This window comes from Ambystoma mexicanum, unplaced genomic scaffold (assembly GCF_040938575.1).
Source record: "Ambystoma mexicanum isolate Mex_15411 unplaced genomic scaffold, UKY_AmexF1_1 Mex_scaf20, whole genome shotgun sequence".
NCBI classification, from domain to species: Eukaryota; Metazoa; Chordata; class Amphibia; order Caudata; family Ambystomatidae; genus Ambystoma; species Ambystoma mexicanum.
Genome location: NW_027182434.1, coordinates 1,560,040 through 1,580,337, shown reverse-complemented (window position 1 = coordinate 1,580,337; position 20,298 = coordinate 1,560,040). Strand labels below are relative to the sequence as shown.

General features: G+C 51.5%; 15 non-coding genes across 15 annotated transcripts; 2 read left to right on the top strand and 13 right to left on the bottom strand.

Moving 5' to 3' along the window:
- Positions 1 to 921: 921 nt before the first annotated feature.
- TRNAL-AAG (transfer RNA leucine (anticodon AAG)) lies at positions 922 to 1,003 on the bottom strand. The gene has a single exon. It is a non-coding gene; the product is annotated as a tRNA-Leu (tRNA).
- Positions 1,004 to 2,339: 1,336 nt separating this feature from the next.
- TRNAL-AAG (transfer RNA leucine (anticodon AAG)) lies at positions 2,340 to 2,421 on the bottom strand. The gene has a single exon. It is a non-coding gene; the product is annotated as a tRNA-Leu (tRNA).
- Positions 2,422 to 2,961: 540 nt separating this feature from the next.
- On the top strand, positions 2,962 to 3,033 carry TRNAD-GUC (transfer RNA aspartic acid (anticodon GUC)). The gene has a single exon. It is a non-coding gene; the product is annotated as a tRNA-Asp (tRNA).
- A 774-nt stretch (positions 3,034 to 3,807) lies between these two features.
- TRNAL-AAG (transfer RNA leucine (anticodon AAG)) lies at positions 3,808 to 3,889 on the bottom strand. The gene has a single exon. It is a non-coding gene; the product is annotated as a tRNA-Leu (tRNA).
- A 1,386-nt stretch (positions 3,890 to 5,275) lies between these two features.
- Positions 5,276 to 5,357, bottom strand: TRNAL-AAG (transfer RNA leucine (anticodon AAG)). Its single transcript has one exon. It is a non-coding gene; the product is annotated as a tRNA-Leu (tRNA).
- A 1,386-nt stretch (positions 5,358 to 6,743) lies between these two features.
- Positions 6,744 to 6,825, bottom strand: TRNAL-AAG (transfer RNA leucine (anticodon AAG)). The gene has a single exon. It is a non-coding gene; the product is annotated as a tRNA-Leu (tRNA).
- Positions 6,826 to 9,629: 2,804 nt separating this feature from the next.
- Positions 9,630 to 9,711, bottom strand: TRNAL-AAG (transfer RNA leucine (anticodon AAG)). Its single transcript has one exon. It is a non-coding gene; the product is annotated as a tRNA-Leu (tRNA).
- A 1,330-nt stretch (positions 9,712 to 11,041) lies between these two features.
- On the bottom strand, positions 11,042 to 11,123 carry TRNAL-AAG (transfer RNA leucine (anticodon AAG)). The gene has a single exon. It is a non-coding gene; the product is annotated as a tRNA-Leu (tRNA).
- Positions 11,124 to 11,663: 540 nt separating this feature from the next.
- TRNAD-GUC (transfer RNA aspartic acid (anticodon GUC)) lies at positions 11,664 to 11,735 on the top strand. The gene has a single exon. It is a non-coding gene; the product is annotated as a tRNA-Asp (tRNA).
- A 774-nt stretch (positions 11,736 to 12,509) lies between these two features.
- Positions 12,510 to 12,591, bottom strand: TRNAL-AAG (transfer RNA leucine (anticodon AAG)). The gene has a single exon. It is a non-coding gene; the product is annotated as a tRNA-Leu (tRNA).
- A 1,330-nt stretch (positions 12,592 to 13,921) lies between these two features.
- On the bottom strand, positions 13,922 to 14,003 carry TRNAL-AAG (transfer RNA leucine (anticodon AAG)). Its single transcript has one exon. It is a non-coding gene; the product is annotated as a tRNA-Leu (tRNA).
- A 1,386-nt stretch (positions 14,004 to 15,389) lies between these two features.
- Positions 15,390 to 15,471, bottom strand: TRNAL-AAG (transfer RNA leucine (anticodon AAG)). The gene has a single exon. It is a non-coding gene; the product is annotated as a tRNA-Leu (tRNA).
- Positions 15,472 to 16,801: 1,330 nt separating this feature from the next.
- Positions 16,802 to 16,883, bottom strand: TRNAL-AAG (transfer RNA leucine (anticodon AAG)). The gene has a single exon. It is a non-coding gene; the product is annotated as a tRNA-Leu (tRNA).
- Positions 16,884 to 18,268: 1,385 nt separating this feature from the next.
- On the bottom strand, positions 18,269 to 18,350 carry TRNAL-AAG (transfer RNA leucine (anticodon AAG)). The gene has a single exon. It is a non-coding gene; the product is annotated as a tRNA-Leu (tRNA).
- Positions 18,351 to 19,680: 1,330 nt separating this feature from the next.
- TRNAL-AAG (transfer RNA leucine (anticodon AAG)) lies at positions 19,681 to 19,762 on the bottom strand. Its single transcript has one exon. It is a non-coding gene; the product is annotated as a tRNA-Leu (tRNA).
- Positions 19,763 to 20,298: the final 536 nt, after the last annotated feature.

The following is a 20,298-nucleotide window of genomic DNA, read 5'->3' as shown; positions in this document are numbered from 1 at the left end:
AGAAAGAAATTAGCCTTAGATCGGGCAAGCCGTTTGACGGGGGAAAATGAGACCCCCTAGGCCAGCTAGGTGGTCGCTGGATGCTGTGCAGACATCAGCAGCTGTTCATTTCATGCCCTCACGTCTCCTCGTTAGTATAGTGGTCAGTATCCCCGCCTGTCACGCGGGAGATAGTTCTTGACAAATATTCTTGAAGATTAGGCTGAGTCAAGTAGGGAATGGGTGCCAAGAACTGACTCTTTAAGAAAAAAGCACCGGCAACGCTAGTCATCGTACAATATTTATGCACAATTGCTTACATTAGGCGGCCGGTCCACTTTATTGAGTCCCCCTCAGCACCATTTAGTGCTCCTGTTGTCTGCGAAGTCCAAATTGTAACCCTGAATCAGTTCCTCTTCTGACCCTTTGTATCATGTTACATGACGAGTAATGATCACCTGTTAGCTTTATCCCTAATTATAACTCTCACTCTTTCCCTGCATCTAACCCTAGCTCTAATCCCATCATCAACCTCGGTCCGGGCACACGCGTGAACCCTTACTCTCATCTCAGCTTCTCCTGGTGATACATCACACCTGGGATCGTTTGCTCCCTGTGGGCTGTGGGAAATTTGCTACCAGCACGCCCTGGAAGTGGGGCTCATTCCGCTGCAACGGGAGGTCTTCCCAGGACGCGTCACAGCTCAACGCAAGAGCTCCTGGGTTTCGAAGGCTCTTGCAGCAAGCCTTCACAAAGCAGCAGGGAGCGCCGTTCCAGATGGGAAACTTGAGACTGGATGTCCAGAAAAGCAAGACGTCAGAAGCGAAACCTTTTTCCTGCAGGGTGTGGCATACCATCCGCTTGCTCATTGCGACAGAGGTGGCACTAATGAAGGAAGAGGTCAACGTTACGTTCTTCTTTAAAATGCAAGGCCAGGAAAAGTGGCAGCGGTGGGATTTGAACCCACGCCTCCGAAGAGACTGGAGCCTTAATCCAGCGCCTTAGACCGCTCGGCCACGCTACCTCCGTGCTAGTCGCCGAAAGCGGAACTTGACCCGTTGCCCGGCCCGCTTTAGTGCTTTGCCTTTTCTCCTTGGAAAGTCTGGAGACAGGCAGTGGAAGGGCAGGCAAACTGTCAGGTGCGCAGAGGAGGGGAGACCATGAGGCAAGGTGGGAGATGGGGGCAAGAAGTGAGAAAAAAACTAATCGCAAGCTAGGGCAGGATTCGGAAAGTGAAGCCGAAAAGGGGCTTAGCATGCAGCCCAGGGGTTTCTTTGACTGTCCTAAGCCCACAGGGACTTTGCCGTCCTCAGCTCATGAGACTTGAGATGGGTAGCTTGATTTGCTGAGGAAATGCGGGATGACAGATTCAACTCTGGAGTCAAACATAGCCCGGAACTATCGCCTTAAACTGAGTTTTAAGCCTGGTGCCGATAAAAAGAAAGAAATTAGCCTTAGATCGGGCAAGCCGTTTGACGGGGGAAAATGAGACCCCCTAGGCCAGCTAGGTGGTCGCTGGATGCTGTGCAGACATCAGCAGCTGTTCATTTCATGCCCTCACGTCTCCTCGTTAGTATAGTGGTCAGTATCCCCGCCTGTCACGCGGGAGATAGTTCTTGACAAATATTCTTGAAGATTAGGCTGAGTCAAGTAGGGAATGGGTGCCAAGAACTGACTCTTTAAGAAAAAAGCACCGGCAACGCTAGTCATCGTACAATATTTGTGCACAATTGCTTACATTAGGCGGCCGGTCCACTTTATTGAGTCCCCCTCAGCACCATTTAGTGCTCCTGTTGTCTGCGAAGTCCAAATTGTAACCCTGAATCAGTTCCTCTTCTGACCCTTTGTATCATGTTACATGACGAGTAATGATCACCTGTTAGCTTTATCCCTAATTATAACTCTCACTCTTTCCCTGCATCTAACCCTAGCTCTAATCCCATCATTAACCTCGGTCCGGGCACACGCGTGAACCCTTACTCTCATCTCAGCCTCTCCTGGTGATACATCACACCTGGGATCGTTTGCTCCCTGTGGGCTGTGGGAAATTTGCTACCAGCACGCCCTGGAAGTGGGGCTCATTCCGCTGCAACGGGAGGTCTTCCCAGGACGCGTCACAGCTCAACGCAAGAGCTCCTGGGTTTCGAAGGCTCTTGCAGCAAGCCTTCACAAAGCAGCAGGGAGCGCCGTTCCAGATGGGAAACTTGAGACTGGATGTCCAGAAAAGCAAGACGTCAGAAGCGAAACCTTTTTCCTGCAGGGTGTGGCATACCATCCGCTTGCTCATTGCGACAGAGGTGGCACTAATGAAGGAAGAGGTCAACGTTACGTTCTTCTTTAAAATGCAAGGCCAGGAAAAGTGGCAGCGGTGGGATTTGAACCCACGCCTCCGAAGAGACTGGAGCCTTAATCCAGCGCCTTAGACCGCTCGGCCACGCTACCTCCCTGCTAGTCGCCGAAAGCGGAACTTGACCCGTTGCCCGGCCCGCTTTAGTGCTTTGCCTTTTCTCCTTGGAAAGTCTGGAGACAGGCAGTGGAAGGGCAGGCAAACTGTCAGGTGCGCAGAGGAGGGGAGACCATGAGGCAAGGTGGGAGATGGGGGCAAGAAGTGAGAAAAAAACTAATCGCAAGCTAGGGCAGGATTCGGAAAGTGAAGCCGAAAAGGGGCTTAGCATGCAGCCCAGGGGTTTCTTTGACTGTCCTAAGCCCACAGGGACTTTGCCGTCCTCAGCTCATGAGACTTGAGATGGGTAGCTTGATTTGCTGAGGAAATGCGGGATGACAGATTCAACTCTGGAGTCAAACATAGCCCGGAACTATCGCCTTAAACTGAGTTTTAAGCCTGGTGCCGATAAAAAGAAAGAAATTAGCCTTAGATCGGGCAAGCCGTTTGACGGGGGAAAATGAGACCCCCTAGGCCAGCTAGGTGGTCGCTGGATGCTGTGCAGACATCAGCAGCTGTTCATTTCATGCCCTCACGTCTCCTCGTTAGTATAGTGGTCAGTATCCCCGCCTGTCACGCGGGAGACCGGGGTTCAATTCCCCGACGGGGAGGTTAAACCTTTTCTGGATTTTTTTTAGTTCTTGACAAATATTCTTGAAGATTAGGCTGAGTCAAGTAGGGAATGGGTGCCAAGAACTGACTCTTTAAGAAAAAAGCACCGGCAACGCTAGTCATCGTACAATATTTGTGCACAATTGCTTACATTAGGCGGCCGGTCCACTTTATTGAGTCCCCCTCAGCACCATTTAGTGCTCCTGTTGTCTGCGAAGTCCAAATTGTAACCCTGAATCAGTTCCTCTTCTGACCCTTTGTATCATGTTACATGACGAGTAATGATCACCTGTTAGCTTTATCCCTAATTATAACTCTCACTCTTTCCCTGCATCTAACCCTAGCTCTAATCCCATCATTAACCTCGGTCCGGGCACACGCGTGAACCCCTACTCTCATCTCAGCCTCTCCTGGTGATACATCACACCTGGGATCGTTTGCTCCCTGTGGGCTGTGGGAAATTTGCTACCAGCACGCCCTGGAAGTGGGGCTCATTCCGCTGCAACGGGAGGTCTTCCCAGGACGCGTCACAGCTCAACGCAAGAGCTCCTGGGTTTCGAAGGGTCTTGCAGCAAGCCTTCACAAAGCAGCAGGGAGCGCCGTTCCAGATGGGAAACTTGAGACTGGATGTCCAGAAAAGCAAGACGTCAGAAGCGAAACCTTTTTCCTGCAGGGTGTGGCATACCATCCGCTTGCTCATTGCGACAGAGGTGGCACTAATGAAGGAAGAGGTCAACGTTACGTTCTTCTTTAAAATGCAAGGCCAGGAAAAGTGGCAGCGGTGGGATTTGAACCCACGCCTCCGAAGAGACTGGAGCCTTAATCCAGCGCCTTAGACCGCTCGGCCACGCTACCTCCCTGCTAGTCGCCGAAAGCGGAACTTGACCCGTTGCCCGGCCCGCTTTAGTGCTTTGCCTTTTCTCCTTGGAAAGTCTGGAGACAGGCAGTGGAAGGGCAGGCAAACTGTCAGGTGCGCAGAGGAGGGGAGACCATGAGGCAAGGTGGGAGATGGGGGCAAGAAGTGAGAAAAAAACTAATCGCAAGCTAGGGCAGGATTCGGAAAGTGAAGCCGAAAAGGGGCTTAGCATGCAGCCCAGGGGTTTCTTTGACTGTCCTAAGCCCACAGGGACTTTGCCGTCCTCAGCTCATGAGACTTGAGATGGGTAGCTTGATTTGCTGAGGAAATGCGGGATGACAGATTCAACTCTGGAGTCAAACATAGCCCGGAACTATCGCCTTAAACTGAGTTTTAAGCCTGGTGCCGATAAAAAGAAAGAAATTAGCCTTAGATCGGGCAAGCCGTTTGACGGGGGAAAATGAGACCCCCTAGGCCAGCTAGGTGGTCGCTGGATGCTGTGCAGACATCAGCAGCTGTTCATTTCATGCCCTCACGTCTCCTCGTTAGTATAATGGTCAGTATCCCCGCCTGTCACGCGGGAGACCGGGGTTCAATTCCCCGACGGGGAGGTTAAACCTTTTCTGGATTTTTTTTAGTTCTTGACAAATATTCTTGAAGATTAGGCTGAGTCAAGTAGGGAATGGGTGCCAAGAACTGACTCTTTAAGAAAAAAGCACCGGCAACGCTAGTCATCGTACAATATTTGTGCACAATTGCTTACATTAGGCGGCCGGTCCACTTTATTGAGTCCCCCTCAGCACCATTTAGTGCTCCTGTTGTCTGCGAAGTCCAAATTGTAACCCTGAATCAGTTCCTCTTCTGACCCTTTGTATCATGTTACATGACGAGTAATGATCACCTGTTAGCTTTATCCCTAATTATAACTCTCACTCTTTCCCTGCATCTAACCCTAGCTCTAATCCCATCATTAACCTCGGTCCGGGCACACGCGTGAACCCCTACTCTCATCTCAGCCTCTCCTGGTGATACATCACACCTGGGATCGTTTGCTCCCTGTGGGCTGTGGGAAATTTGCTACCAGCACGCCCTGGAAGTGGGGCTCATTCCGCTGCAACGGGAGGTCTTCCCAGGACGCGTCACAGCTCAACGCAAGAGCTCCTGGGTTTCGAAGGGTCTTGCAGCAAGCCTTCACAAAGCAGCAGGGAGCGCCGTTCCAGATGGGAAACTTGAGACTGGATGTCCAGAAAAGCAAGACGTCAGAAGCGAAACCTTTTTCCTGCAGGGTGTGGCATACCATCCGCTTGCTCATTGCGACAGAGGTGGCACTAATGAAGGAAGAGGTCAACGTTACGTTCTTCTTTAAAATGCAAGGCCAGGAAAAGTGGCAGCGGTGGGATTTGAACCCACGCCTCCGAAGAGACTGGAGCCTTAATCCAGCGCCTTAGACCGCTCGGCCACGCTACCTCCCTGCTAGTCGCCGAAAGCGGAACTTGACCCGTTGCCCGGCCCGCTTTAGTGCTTTGCCTTTTCTCCTTGGAAAGTCTGGAGACAGGCAGTGGAAGGGCAGGCAAACTGTCAGGTGCGCAGAGGAGGGGAGACCATGAGGCAAGGTGGGAGATGGGGGCAAGAAGTGAGAAAAAAACTAATCGCAAGCTAGGGCAGGATTCGGAAAGTGAAGCCGAAAAGGGGCTTAGCATGCAGCCCAGGGGTTTCTTTGACTGTCCTAAGCCCACAGGGACTTTGCCGTCCTCAGCTCATGAGACTTGAGATGGGTAGCTTGATTTGCTGAGGAAATGCGGGATGACAGATTCAACTCTGGAGTCAAACATAGCCCGGAACTATCGCCTTAAACTGAGTTTTAAGCCTGGTGCCGATAAAAAGAAAGAAATTAGCCTTAGATCGGGCAAGCCGTTTGACGGGGGAAAATGAGACCCCCTAGGCCAGCTAGGTGGTCGCTGGATGCTGTGCAGACATCAGCAGCTGTTCATTTCATGCCCTCACGTCTCCTCGTTAGTATAGTGGTCAGTATCCCCGCCTGTCACGCGGGAGACCGGGGTCCAATTCCCCGACGGGGAGGTTAAACCTTTTCTGGATTTTTTTTAGTTCTTGACAAATATTCTTGAAGATTAGGCTGAGTCAAGTAGGGAATGGGTGCCAAGAACTGACTCTTTAAGAAAAAAGCACCGGCAACGCTAGTCATCGTACAATATTTGTGCACAATTGCTTACATTAGGCGGCCGGTCCACTTTATTGAGTCCCCCTCAGCACCATTTAGTGCTCCTGTTGTCTGCGAAGTCCAAATTGTAACCCTGAATCAGTTCCTCTTCTGACCCTTTGTATCATGTTACATGACGAGTAATGATCACCTGTTAGCTTTATCCCTAATTATAACTCTCACTCTTTCCCTGCATCTAACCCTAGCTCTAATCCCATCATTAACCTCGGTCCGGGCACACGCGTGAACCCCTACTCTCATCTCAGCCTCTCCTGGTGATACATCACACCTGGGATCGTTTGCTCCCTGTGGGCTGTGGGAAATTTGCTACCAGCACGCCCTGGAAGTGGGGCTCATTCCGCTGCAACGGGAGGTCTTCCCAGGACGCGTCACAGCTCAACGCAAGAGCTCCTGGGTTTCGAAGGCTCTTGCAGCAAGCCTTCACAAAGCAGCAGGGAGCGCCGTTCCAGATGGGAAACTTGAGACTGGATGTCCAGAAAAGCAAGACGTCAGAAGCGAAACCTTTTTCCTGCAGGGTGTGGCATACCATCCGCTTGCTCATTGCGACAGAGGTGGCACTAATGAAGGAAGAGGTCAACGTTACGTTCTTCTTTAAAATGCAAGGCCAGGAAAAGTGGCAGCGGTGGGATTTGAACCCACGCCTCCGAAGAGACTGGAGCCTTAATCCAGCGCCTTAGACCGCTCGGCCACGCTACCTCCCTGCTAGTCGCCGAAAGCGGAACTTGACCCGTTGCCCGGCCCGCTTTAGTGCTTTGCCTTTTCTCCTTGGAAAGTCTGGAGACAGGCAGTGGAAGGGCAGGCAAACTGTCAGGTGCGCAGAGGAGGGGAGACCATGAGGCAAGGTGGGAGATGGGGGCAAGAAGTGAGAAAAAAACTAATCGCAAGCTAGGGCAGGATTCGGAAAGTGAAGCCGAAAAGGGGCTTAGCATGCAGCCCAGGGGTTTCTTTGACTGTCCTAAGCCCACAGGGACTTTGCCGTCCTCAGCTCATGAGACTTGAGATGGGTAGCTTGATTTGCTGAGGAAATGCGGGATGACAGATTCAACTCTGGAGTCAAACATAGCCCGGAACTATCGCCTTAAACTGAGTTTTAAGCCTGGTGCCGATAAAAAGAAAGAAATTAGCCTTAGATCGGGCAAGCCGTTTGACGGGGGAAAATGAGACCCCCCTAGGCCAGCTAGGTGGTCGCTGGATGCTGTGCAGACATCAGCAGCTGTTCATTTCATGCCCTCACGTCTCCTCGTTAGTATAGTGGTCAGTATCCCCGCCTGTCACGCGGGAGATAGTTCTTGACAAATATTCTTGAAGATTAGGCTGAGTCAAGTAGGGAATGGGTGCCAAGAACTGACTCTTTAAGAAAAAAGCACCGGCAACGCTAGTCATCGTACAATATTTGTGCACAATTGCTTACATTAGGCGGCCGGTCCACTTTATTGAGTCCCCCTCAGCACCATTTAGTGCTCCTGTTGTCTGCGAAGTCCAAATTGTAACCCTGAATCAGTTCCTCTTCTGACCCTTTGTATCATGTTACATGACGAGTAATGATCACCTGTTAGCTTTATCCCTAATTATAACTCTCACTCTTTCCCTGCATCTAACCCTAGCTCTAATCCCATCATTAACCTCGGTCCGGCAACACGCGTGAACCCCTACTCTCATCTCAGCCTCTCCTGGTGATACATCACACCTGGGATCGTTTGCTCCCTGTGGGCTGTGGGAAATTTGCTACCAGCACGCCCTGGAAGTGGGGCTCATTCCGCTGCAACGGGAGGTCTTCCCAGGACGCGTCACAGCTCAACGCAAGAGCTCCTGGGTTTCGAAGGCTCTTGCAGCAAGCCTTCACAAAGCAGCAGGGAGCGCCGTTCCAGATGGGAAACTTGAGACTGGATGTCCAGAAAAGCAAGACGTCAGAAGCGAAACCTTTTTCCTGCAGGGTGTGGCATACCATCCGCTTGCTCATTGCGACAGAGGTGGCACTAATGAAGGAAGAGGTCAACGTTACGTTCTTCTTTAAAATGCAAGGCCAGGAAAAGTGGCAGCGGTGGAATTTGAACCCACGCCTCCGAAGAGACTGGAGCCTTAATCCAGCGCCTTAGACCGCTCGGCCACGCTACCTCCCTGCTAGTCGCCGAAAGCGGAACTTGACCCGTTGCCCGGCCCGCTTTAGTGCTTTGCCTTTTCTCCTTGGAAAGTCTGGAGACAGGCAGTGGAAGGGCAGGCAAACTGTCAGGTGCGCAGAGGAGGGGAGACCATGAGGCAAGGTGGGAGATGGGGGCAAGAAGTGAGAAAAAAACTAATCGCAAGCTAGGGCAGGATTCGGAAAGTGAAGCCGAAAAGGGGCTTAGCATGCAGCCCAGGGGTTTCTTTGACTGTCCTAAGCCCACAGGGACTTTGCCGTCCTCAGCTCATGAGACTTGAGATGGGTAGCTTGATTTGCTGAGGAAATGCGGGATGACAGATTCAACTCTGGAGTCAAACATAGCCCGGAACTATCGCCTTAAACTGAGTTTTAAGCCTGGTGCCGATAAAAAGAAAGAAATTAGCCTTAGATCGGGCAAGCCGTTTGACGGGGAAAATGAGACCCCCCTAGGCCAGCTAGGTGGTCGCTGGATGCTGTGCAGACATCAGCAGCTGTTCATTTCATGCCCTCACGTCTCCTCGTTAGTATAGTGGTCAGTATCCCCGCCTGTCACGTGGGAGACCGGGGTTCAATTCCCGACGGGGAGGTTAAACCTTTTCTGGATTTTTTTTAGTGCTTGACAAATATTCTTGAAGATTAGGCTGAGTCAAGTAGGGAATGGGTGCCAAGAACTGACTCTTTAAGAAAAAAGCACCGGCAACGCTAGTCATCGTACAATATTTGTGCACAATTGCTTACATTAGGCGGCCGGTCCACTTTATTGAGTCCCCCTCAGCACCATTTAGTGCTCCTGTTGTCTGCGAAGTCCAAATTGTAACCCTGAATCAGTTCCTCTTCTGACCCTTTGTATCATGTTACATGACGAGTAATGATCACCTGTTAGCTTTATCCCTAATTATAACTCTCACTCTTTCCCTGCATCTAACCCTAGCTCTAATCCCATCATTAACCTCGGTCCGGGCACACGCGTGAACCCCTACTCTCATCTCAGCCTCTCCTGGTGATACATCACACCTGGGATCGTTTGCTCCCTGTGGGCTGTGGGAAATTTGCTACCAGCACGCCCTGGAAGTGGGGCTCATTCCGCTGCAACGGGAGGTCTTCCCAGGACGCGTCACAGCTCAACGCAAGAGCTCCTGGGTTTCGAAGGCTCTTGCAGCAAGCCTTCACAAAGCAGCAGGGAGCGCCGTTCCAGATGGGAAACTTGAGACTGGATGTCCAGAAAAGCAAGACGTCAGAAGCGAAACCTTTTTCCTGCAGGGTGTGGCATACCATCCGCTTGCTCATTGCGACAGAGGTGGCACTAATGAAGGAAGAGGTCAACGTTACGTTCTTCTTTAAAATGCAAGGCCAGGAAAAGTGGCAGCGGTGGGATTTGAACCCACGCCTCCGAAGAGACTGGAGCCTTAATCCAGCGCCTTAGACCGCTCGGCCACGCTACCTCCCTGCTAGTCGCCGAAAGCGGAACTTGACCCGTTGCCCGGCCCGCTTCAGTGGAAGGGCAGGCAAACTGTCAGGTGCGCAGAGGAGGGGAGACCATGAGGCAAGGTGGGAGATGGGGGCAAGAAGTGAGAAAAAAACTAATCGCAAGCTAGGGCAGGATTCGGAAAGTGAAGCCGAAAAGGGGCTTAGCATGCAGCCCAGGGGTTTCTTTGACTGTCCTAAGCCCACAGGGACTTTGCCGTCCTCAGCTCATGAGACTTGAGATGGGTAGCTTGATTTGCTGAGGAAATGCGGGATGACAGATTCAACTCTGGAGTCAAACATAGCCCGGAACTATCGCCTTAAACTGAGTTTTAAGCCTGGTGCCGATAAAAAGAAAGAAATTAGCCTTAGATCGGGCAAGCCGTTTGACGGGGGAAAATGAGACCCCCTAGGCCATCTAGGTGGTCGCTGGATGCTGTGCAGACATCAGCAGCTGTTCATTTCATGCCCTCACGTCTCCTCGTTAGTATAGTGGTCAGTATCCCCGCCTGTCACGCGGGAGACCGGGGGGAGGTTAAACCTTTTCTGGATTTTTTTTAGTTCTTGACAAATATTCTTGAAGATTAGGCTGAGTCAAGTAGGGAATGGGTGCCAAGAACTGACTCTTTAAGAAAAAAGCACCGGCAACGCTAGTCATCGTACAATATTTGTGCACAATTGCTTACATTAGGCGGCCGGTCCACTTTATTGAGTCCCCCTCAGCACCATTTAGTGCTCCTGTTGTCTGCGAAGTCCAAATTGTAACCCTGAATCAGTTCCTCTTCTGACCCTTTGTATCATGTTACATGACGAGTAATGATCACCTGTTAGCTTTATCCCTAATTATAACTCTCACTCTTTCCCTGCATCTAACCCTAGCTCTAATCCCATCATTAACCTCGGTCCGGCAACACGCGTGAACCCCTACTCTCATCTCAGCCTCTCCTGGTGATACATCACACCTGGGATCGTTTGCTCCCTGTGGGCTGTGGGAAATTTGCTACCAGCACGCCCTGGAAGTGGGGCTCATTCCGCTGCAACGGGAGGTCTTCCCAGGACGCGTCACAGCTCAACGCAAGAGCTCCTGGGTTTCGAAGGCTCTTGCAGCAAGCCTTCACAAAGCAGCAGGGAGCGCCGTTCCAGATGGGAAACTTGAGACTGGATGTCCAGAAAAGCAAGACGTCAGAAGCGAAACCTTTTTCCTGCAGGGTGTGGCATACCATCCGCTTGCTCATTGCGACAGAGGTGGCACTAATGAAGGAAGAGGTCAACGTTACGTTCTTCTTTAAAATGCAAGGCCAGGAAAAGTGGCAGCGGTGGGATTTGAACCCACGCCTCCGAAGAGACTGGAGCCTTAATCCAGCGCCTTAGACCGCTCGGCCACGCTACCTCCCTGCTAGTCGCCGAAAGCGGAACTTGACCCGTTGCCCGGCCCGCTTTAGTGCTTTGCCTTTTCTCCTTGGAAAGTCTGGAGACAGGCAGTGGAAGGGCAGGCAAACTGTCAGGTGCGCAGAGGAGGGGAGACCATGAGGCAAGGTGGGAGATGGGGGCAAGAAGTGAGAAAAAAACTAATCGCAAGCTAGGGCAGGATTCGGAAAGTGAAGCCGAAAAGGGGCTTAGCATGCAGCCCAGGGGTTTCTTTGACTGTCCTAAGCCCACAGGGACTTTGCCGTCCTCAGCTCATGAGACTTGAGATGGGTAGCTTGATTTGCTGAGGAAATGCGGGATGACAGATTCAACTCTGGAGTCAAACATAGCCCGGAACTATCGCCTTAAACTGAGTTTTAAGCCTGGTGCCGATAAAAAGAAAGAAATTAGCCTTAGATCGGGCAAGCTGTTTGACGGGGGAAAATGAGACCCCCTAGGCCAGCTAGGTGGTCGCTGGATGCTGTGCAGACATCAGCAGCTGTTCATTTCATGCCCTCACGTCTCCTCGTTAGTATAGTGGTCAGTATCCCCGCCTGTCACGCGGGAGACCGGGGTTCAATTCCCCGACGGGGAGGTTAAACCTTTTCTGGATTTTTTTTAGTTCTTGACAAATATTCTTGAAGATTAGGCTGAGTCAAGTAGGGAATGGGTGCCAAGAACTGACTCTTTAAGAAAAAAGCACCGGCAACGCTAGTCATCGTACAATATTTGTGCACAATTGCTTACATTAGGCGGCCGGTCCACTTTATTGAGTCCCCCTCAGCACCATTTAGTGCTCCTGTTGTCTGCGAAGTCCAAATTGTAACCCTGAATCAGTTCCTCTTCTGACCCTTTGTATCATGTTACATGACGAGTAATGATCACCTGTTAGCTTTATCCCTAATTATAACTCTCACTCTTTCCCTGCATCTAACCCTAGCTCTAATCCCATCATTAACCTCGGTCCGGGCACACGCGTGAACCCCTACTCTCATCTCAGCCTCTCCTGGTGATACATCACACCTGGGATCGTTTGCTCCCTGTGGGCTGTGGGAAATTTGCTACCAGCACGCCCTGGAAGTGGGGCTCATTCCGCTGCAACGGGAGGTCTTCCCAGGACGCGTCACAGCTCAACGCAAGAGCTCCTGGGTTTCGAAGGGTCTTGCAGCAAGCCTTCACAAAGCAGCAGGGAGCGCCGTTCCAGATGGGAAACTTGAGACTGGATGTCCAGAAAAGCAAGACGTCAGAAGCGAAACCTTTTTCCTGCAGGGTGTGGCATACCATCCGCTTGCTCATTGCGACAGAGGTGGCACTAATGAAGGAAGAGGTCAACGTTACGTTCTTCTTTAAAATGCAAGGCCAGGAAAAGTGGCAGCGGTGGGATTTGAACCCACGCCTCCGAAGAGACTGGAGCCTTAATCCAGCGCCTTAGACCGCTCGGCCACGCTACCTCCCTGCTAGTCGCCGAAAGCGGAACTTGACCCGTTGCCCGGCCCGCTTCAGTGGAAGGGCAGGCAAACTGTCAGGTGCGCAGAGGAGGGGAGACCATGAGGCAAGGTGGGAGATGGGGGCAAGAAGTGAGAAAAAAACTAATCGCAAGCTAGGGCAGGATTCGGAAAGTGAAGCCGAAAAGGGGCTTAGCATGCAGCCCAGGGGTTTCTTTGACTGTCCTAAGCCCACAGGGACTTTGCCGTCCTCAGCTCATGAGACTTGAGATGGGTAGCTTGATTTGCTGAGGAAATGCGGGATGACAGATTCAACTCTGGAGTCAAACATAGCCCGGAACTATCGCCTTAAACTGAGTTTTAAGCCTGGTGCCGATAAAAAGAAAGAAATTAGCCTTAGATCGGGCAAGCCGTTTGACGGGGGAAAATGAGACCCCCTAGGCCATCTAGGTGGTCGCTGGATGCTGTGCAGACATCAGCAGCTGTTCATTTCATGCCCTCACGTCTCCTCGTTAGTATAGTGGTCAGTATCCCCGCCTGTCACGCGGGAGACCGGGGGGAGGTTAAACCTTTTCTGGATTTTTTTTAGTTCTTGACAAATATTCTTGAAGATTAGGCTGAGTCAAGTAGGGAATGGGTGCCAAGAACTGACTCTTTAAGAAAAAAGCACCGGCAACGCTAGTCATCGTACAATATTTGTGCACAATTGCTTACATTAGGCGGCCGGTCCACTTTATTGAGTCCCCCTCAGCACCATTTAGTGCTCCTGTTGTCTGCGAAGTCCAAATTGTAACCCTGAATCAGTTCCTCTTCTGACCCTTTGTATCATGTTACATGACGAGTAATGATCACCTGTTAGCTTTATCCCTAATTATAACTCTCACTCTTTCCCTGCATCTAACCCTAGCTCTAATCCCATCATTAACCTCGGTCCGGGCACACGCGTGAACCCCTACTCTCATCTCAGCCTCTCCTGGTGATACATCACACCTGGGATCGTTTGCTCCCTGTGGGCTGTGGGAAATTTGCTACCAGCACGCCCTGGAAGTGGGGCTCATTCCGCTGCAACGGGAGGTCTTCCCAGGACGCGTCACAGCTCAACGCAAGAGCTCCTGGGTTTCGAAGGCTCTTGCAGCAAGCCTTCACAAAGCAGCAGGGAGCGCCGTTCCAGATGGGAAACTTGAGACTGGATGTCCAGAAAAGCAAGACGTCAGAAGCGAAACCTTTTTCCTGCAGGGTGTGGCATACCATCCGCTTGCTCATTGCGACAGAGGTGGCACTAATGAAGGAAGAGGTCAACGTTACGTTCTTCTTTAAAATGCAAGGCCAGGAAAAGTGGCAGCGGTGGGATTTGAACCCACGCCTCCGAAGAGACTGGAGCCTTAATCCAGCGCCTTAGACCGCTCGGCCACGCTACCTCCCTGCTAGTCGCCGAAAGCGGAACTTGACCCGTTGCCCGGCCCGCTTTAGTGCTTTGCCTTTTCTCCTTGGAAAGTCTGGAGACAGGCAGTGGAAGGGCAGGCAAACTGTCAGGTGCGCAGAGGAGGGGAGACCATGAGGCAAGGTGGGAGATGGGGACAAGAAGTGAGAAAAAAACTAATCGCAAGCTAGGGCAGGATTCGGAAAGTGAAGCCGAAAAGGGGCTTAGCATGCAGCCCAGGGGTTTCTTTGACTGTCCTAAGCCCACAGGGACTTTGCCGTCCTCAGCTCATGAGACTTGAGATGGGTAGCTTGATTTGCTGAGGAAATGCGGGATGACAGATTCAACTCTGGAGTCAAACATAGCCCGGAACTATCGCCTTAAACTGAGTTTTAAGCCTGGTGCCGATAAAAAGAAAGAAATTAGCCTTAGATCGGGCAAGCCGTTTGACGGGGGAAAATGAGACCCCCTAGGCCAGCTAGGTGGTCGCTGGATGCTGTGCAGACATCAGCAGCTGTTCATTTCATGCCCTCACGTCTCCTCGTTAGTATAGTGGTCAGTATCCCCGCCTGTCACGCGGGAGACCGGGGCTCAATTCCCCGACGGGGAGGTTAAACCTTTTCTGGATTTTTTTTAGTTCTTGACAAATATTCTTGAAGATTAGGCTGAGTCAAGTAGGGAATGGGTGCCAAGAACTGACTCTTTAAGAAAAAAGCACCGGCAACGCTAGTCATCGTACAATATTTGTGCACAATTGCTTACATTAGGCGGCCGGTCCACTTTATTGAGTCCCCCTCAGCACCATTTAGTGCTCCTGTTGTCTGCGAAGTCCAAATTGTAACCCTGAATCAGTTCCTCTTCTGACCCTTTGTATCATGTTACATGACGAGTAATGATCACCTGTTAGCTTTATCCCTAATTATAACTCTCACTCTTTCCCTGCATCTAACCCTAGCTCTAATCCCATCATTAACCTCGGTCCGGGCACACGCGTGAACCCCTACTCTCATCTCAGCCTCTCCTGGTGATACATCACACCTGGGATCGTTTGCTCCCTGTGGGCTGTGGGAAATTTGCTACCAGCACGCCCTGGAAGTGGGGCTCATTCCGCTGCAACGGGAGGTCTTCCCAGGACGCGTCACAGCTCAACGCAAGAGCTCCTGGGTTTCGAAGGCTCTTGCAGCAAGCCTTCACAAAGCAGCAGGGAGCGCCGTTCCAGATGGGAAACTTGAGACTGGATGTCCAGAAAAGCAAGACGTCAGAAGCGAAACCTTTTTCCTGCAGGGTGTGGCATACCATCCGCTTGCTCATTGCGACAGAGGTGGCACTAATGAAGGAAGAGGTCAACGTTACGTTCTTCTTTAAAATGCAAGGCCAGGAAAAGTGGCAGCGGTGGGATTTGAACCCACGCCTCCGAAGAGACTGGAGCCTTAATCCAGCGCCTTAGACCGCTCGGCCACGCTACCTCCCTGCTAGTCGCCGAAAGCGGAACTTGACCCGTTGCCCGGCCCGCTTCAGTGGAAGGGCAGGCAAACTGTCAGGTGCGCAGAGGAGGGGAGACCATGAGGCAAGGTGGGAGATGGGGGCAAGAAGTGAGAAAAAAACTAATCGCAAGCTAGGGCAGGATTCGGAAAGTGAAGCCGAAAAGGGGCTTAGCATGCAGCCCAGGGGTTTCTTTGACTGTCCTAAGCCCACAGGGACTTTGCCGTCCTCAGCTCATGAGACTTGAGATGGGTAGCTTGATTTGCTGAGGAAATGCGGGATGACAGATTCAACTCTGGAGTCAAACATAGCCCGGAACTATCGCCTTAAACTGAGTTTTAAGCCTGGTGCCGATAAAAAGAAAGAAATTAGCCTTAGATCGGGCAAGCCGTTTGACGGGGGAAAATGAGACCCCCTAGGCCATCTAGGTGGTCGCTGGATGCTGTGCAGACATCAGCAGCTGTTCATTTCATGCCCTCACGTCTCCTCGTTAGTATAGTGGTCAGTATCCCCGCCTGTCACGCGGGAGACCGGGGGGAGGTTAAACCTTTTCTGGATTTTTTTTAGTTCTTGACAAATATTCTTGAAGATTAGGCTGAGTCAAGTAGGGAATGGGTGCCAAGAACTGACTCTTTAAGAAAAAAGCACCGGCAACGCTAGTCATCGTACAATATTTGTGCACAATTGCTTACATTAGGCGGCCGGTCCACTTTATTGAGTCCCCCTCAGCACCATTTAGTGCTCCTGTTGTCTGCGAAGTCCAAATTGTAACCCTGAATCAGTTCCTCTTCTGACCCTTTGTATCATGTTACATGACGAGTAATGATCACCTGTTAGCTTTATCCCTAATTATAACTCTCACTCTTTCCCTGCATCTAACCCTAGCTCTAATCCCATCATTAACCTCGGTCCGGCAACACGCGTGAACCCCTACTCTCATCTCAGCCTCTCCTGGTGATACATCACACCTGGGATCGTTTGCTCCCTGTGGGCTGTGGGAAATTTGCTACCAGCACGCCCTGGAAGTGGGGCTCATTCCGCTGCAACGGGAGGTCTTCCCAGGACGCGTCACAGCTCAACGCAAGAGCTCCTGGGTTTCGAAGGCTCTTGCAGCAAGCCTTCACAAAGCAGCAGGGAGCGCCGTTCCAGATGGGAAACTTGAGACTGGATGTCCAGAAAAGCAAGACGTCAGAAGCGAAACCTTTTTCCTGCAGGGTGTGGCATACCATCCGCTTGCTCATTGCGACAGAGGTGGCACTAATGAAGGAAGAGGTCAACGTTACGTTCTTCTTTAAAATGCAAGGCCAGGAAAAGTGGCAGCGGTGGGATTTGAACCCACGCCTCCGAAGAGACTGGAGCCTTAATCCAGCGCCTTAGACCGCTCGGCCACGCTACCTCCCTGCTAGTCGCCGAAAGCGGAACTTGACCCGTTGCCCGGCCCGCTTTAGTGCTTTGCCTTTTCTCCTTGGAAAGTCTGGAGACAGGCAGTGGAAGGGCAGGCAAACTGTCAGGTGCGCAGAGGAGGGGAGACCATGAGGCAAGGTGGGAGATGGGGGCAAGAAGTGAGAAAAAAACTAATCGCAAGCTAGGGCAGGATTCGGAAAGTGAAGCCGAAAAGGGGCTTAGCATGCAGCCCAGGGGTTTCTTTGACTGTCCTAAGCCCACAGGGACTTTGCCGTCCTCAGCTCATGAGACTTGAGATGGGTAGCTTGATTTGCTGAGGAAATGCGGGATGACAGATTCAACTCTGGAGTCAAACATAGCCCGGAACTATCGCCTTAAACTGAGTTTTAAGCCTGGTGCCGATAAAAAGAAAGAAATTAGCCTTAGATCGGGCAAGCCGTTTGACGGGGGAAAATGAGACCCCCTAGGCCAGCTAGGTGGTCGCTGGATGCTGTGCAGACATCAGCAGCTGTTCATTTCATGCCCTCACGTCTCCTCGTTAGTATAGTGGTCAGTATCCCCGCCTGTCACGCGGGAGACCGGGGTTCAATTCCCGACGGGGAGGTTAAACCTTTTCTGGATTTTTTTTAGTTCTTGACAAATATTCTTGAAGATTAGGCTGAGTCAAGTAGGGAATGGGTGCCAAGAACTGACTCTTTAAGAAAAAAGCACCGGCAACGCTAGTCATCGTACAATATTTGTGCACAATTGCTTACATTAGGCGGCCGGTCCACTTTATTGAGTCCCCCTCAGCACCATTTAGTGCTCCTGTTGTCTGCGAAGTCCAAATTGTAACCCTGAATCAGTTCCTCTTCTGACCCTTTGTATCATGTTACATGACGAGTAATGATCACCTGTTAGCTTTATCCCTAATTATAACTCTCACTCTTTCCCTGCATCTAACCCTAGCTCTAATCCCATCATTAACCTCGGTCCGGGCACACGCGTGAACCCCTACTCTCATCTCAGCCTCTCCTGGTGATACATCACACCTGGGATCGTTTGCTCCCTGTGGGCTGTGGGAAATTTGCTACCAGCACGCCCTGGAAGTGGGGCTCATTCCGCTGCAACGGGAGGTCTTCCCAGGACGCGTCACAGCTCAACGCAAGAGCTCCTGGGTTTCGAAGGGTCTTGCAGCAAGCCTTCACAAAGCAGCAGGGAGCGCCGTTCCAGATGGGAAACTTGAGACTGGATGTCCAGAAAAGCAAGACGTCAGAAGCGAAACCTTTTTCCTGCAGGGTGTGGCATACCATCCGCTTGCTCATTGCGACAGAGGTGGCACTAATGAAGGAAGAGGTCAACGTTACGTTCTTCTTTAAAATGCAAGGCCAGGAAAAGTGGCAGCGGTGGGATTTGAACCCACGCCTCCGAAGAGACTGGAGCCTTAATCCAGCGCCTTAGACCGCTCGGCCACGCTACCTCCCTGCTAGTCGCCGAAAGCGGAACTTGACCCGTTGCCCGGCCCGCTTCAGTGGAAGGGCAGGCAAACTGTCAGGTGCGCAGAGGAGGGGAGACCATGAGGCAAGGTGGGAGATGGGGGCAAGAAGTGAGAAAAAAACTAATCGCAAGCTAGGGCAGGATTCGGAAAGTGAAGCCGAAAAGGGGCTTAGCATGCAGCCCAGGGGTTTCTTTGACTGTCCTAAGCCCACAGGGACTTTGCCGTCCTCAGCTCATGAGACTTGAGATGGGTAGCTTGATTTGCTGAGGAAATGCGGGATGACAGATTCAACTCTGGAGTCAAACATAGCCCGGAACTATCGCCTTAAACTGAGTTTTAAGCCTGGTGCCGATAAAAAGAAAGAAATTAGCCTTAGATCGGGCAAGCCGTTTGACGGGGGAAAATGAGACCCCCTAGGCCATCTAGGTGGTCGCTGGATGCTGTGCAGACATCAGCAGCTGTTCATTTCATGCCCTCACGTCTCCTCGTTAGTATAGTGGTCAGTATCCCCGCCTGTCACGCGGGAGACCGGGGGGAGGTTAAACCTTTTCTGGATTTTTTTTAGTTCTTGACAAATATTCTTGAAGATTAGGCTGAGTCAAGTAGGGAATGGGTGCCAAGAACTGACTCTTTAAGAAAAAAGCACCGGCAACGCTAGTCATCGTACAATATTTGTGCACAATTGCTTACATTAGGCGGCCGGTCCACTTTATTGAGTCCCCCTCAGCACCATTTAGTGCTCCTGTTGTCTGCGAAGTCCAAATTGTAACCCTGAATCAGTTCCTCTTCTGACCCTTTGTATCATGTTACATGACGAGTAATGATCACCTGTTAGCTTTATCCCTAATTATAACTCTCACTCTTTCCCTGCATCTAACCCTAGCTCTAATCCCATCATTAACCTCGGTCCGGGCACACGCGTGAACCCCTACTCTCATCTCAGCCTCTCCTGGTGATACATCACACCTGGGATCGTTTGCTCCCTGTGGGCTGTGGGAAATTTGCTACCAGCACGCCCTGGAAGTGGGGCTCATTCCGCTGCAACGGGAGGTCTTCCCAGGACGCGTCACAGCTCAACGCAAGAGCTCCTGGGTTTCGAAGGCTCTTGCAGCAAGCCTTCACAAAGCAGCAGGGAGCGCCGTTCCAGATGGGAAACTTGAGACTGGATGTCCAGAAAAGCAAGACGTCAGAAGCGAAACCTTTTTCCTGCAGGGTGTGGCATACCATCCGCTTGCTCATTGCGACAGAGGTGGCACTAATGAAGGAAGAGGTCAACGTTACGTTCTTCTTTAAAATGCAAGGCCAGGAAAAGTGGCAGCGGTGGGATTTGAACCCACGCCTCCGAAGAGACTGGAGCCTTAATCCAGCGCCTTAGACCGCTCGGCCACGCTACCTCCCTGCTAGTCGCCGAAAGCGGAACTTGACCCGTTGCCCGGCCCGCTTTAGTGCTTTGCCTTTTCTCCTTGGAAAGTCTGGAGACAGGCAGTGGAAGGGCAGGCAAACTGTCAGGTGCGCAGAGGAGGGGAGACCATGAGGCAAGGTGGGAGATGGGGGCAAGAAGTGAGAAAAAAACTAATCGCAAGCTAGGGCAGGATTCGGAAAGTGAAGCCGAAAAGGGGCTTAGCATGCAGCCCAGGGGTTTCTTTGACTGTCCTAAGCCCACAGGGACTTTGCCGTCCTCAGCTCATGAGACTTGATATGGGTAGCTTGATTTGCTGAGGAAATGCGGGATGACAGATTCAACTCTGGAGTCAAACATAGCCCGGAACTATCGCCTTAAACTGAGTTTTAAGCCTGGTGCCGATAAAAAGAAAGAAATTAGCCTTAGATCGGGCAAGCCGTTTGACGGGGGAAAATGAGACCCCCCTAGGCCAGCTAGGTGGTCGCTGGATGCTGTGCAGACATCAGCAGCTGTTCATTTCATGCCCTC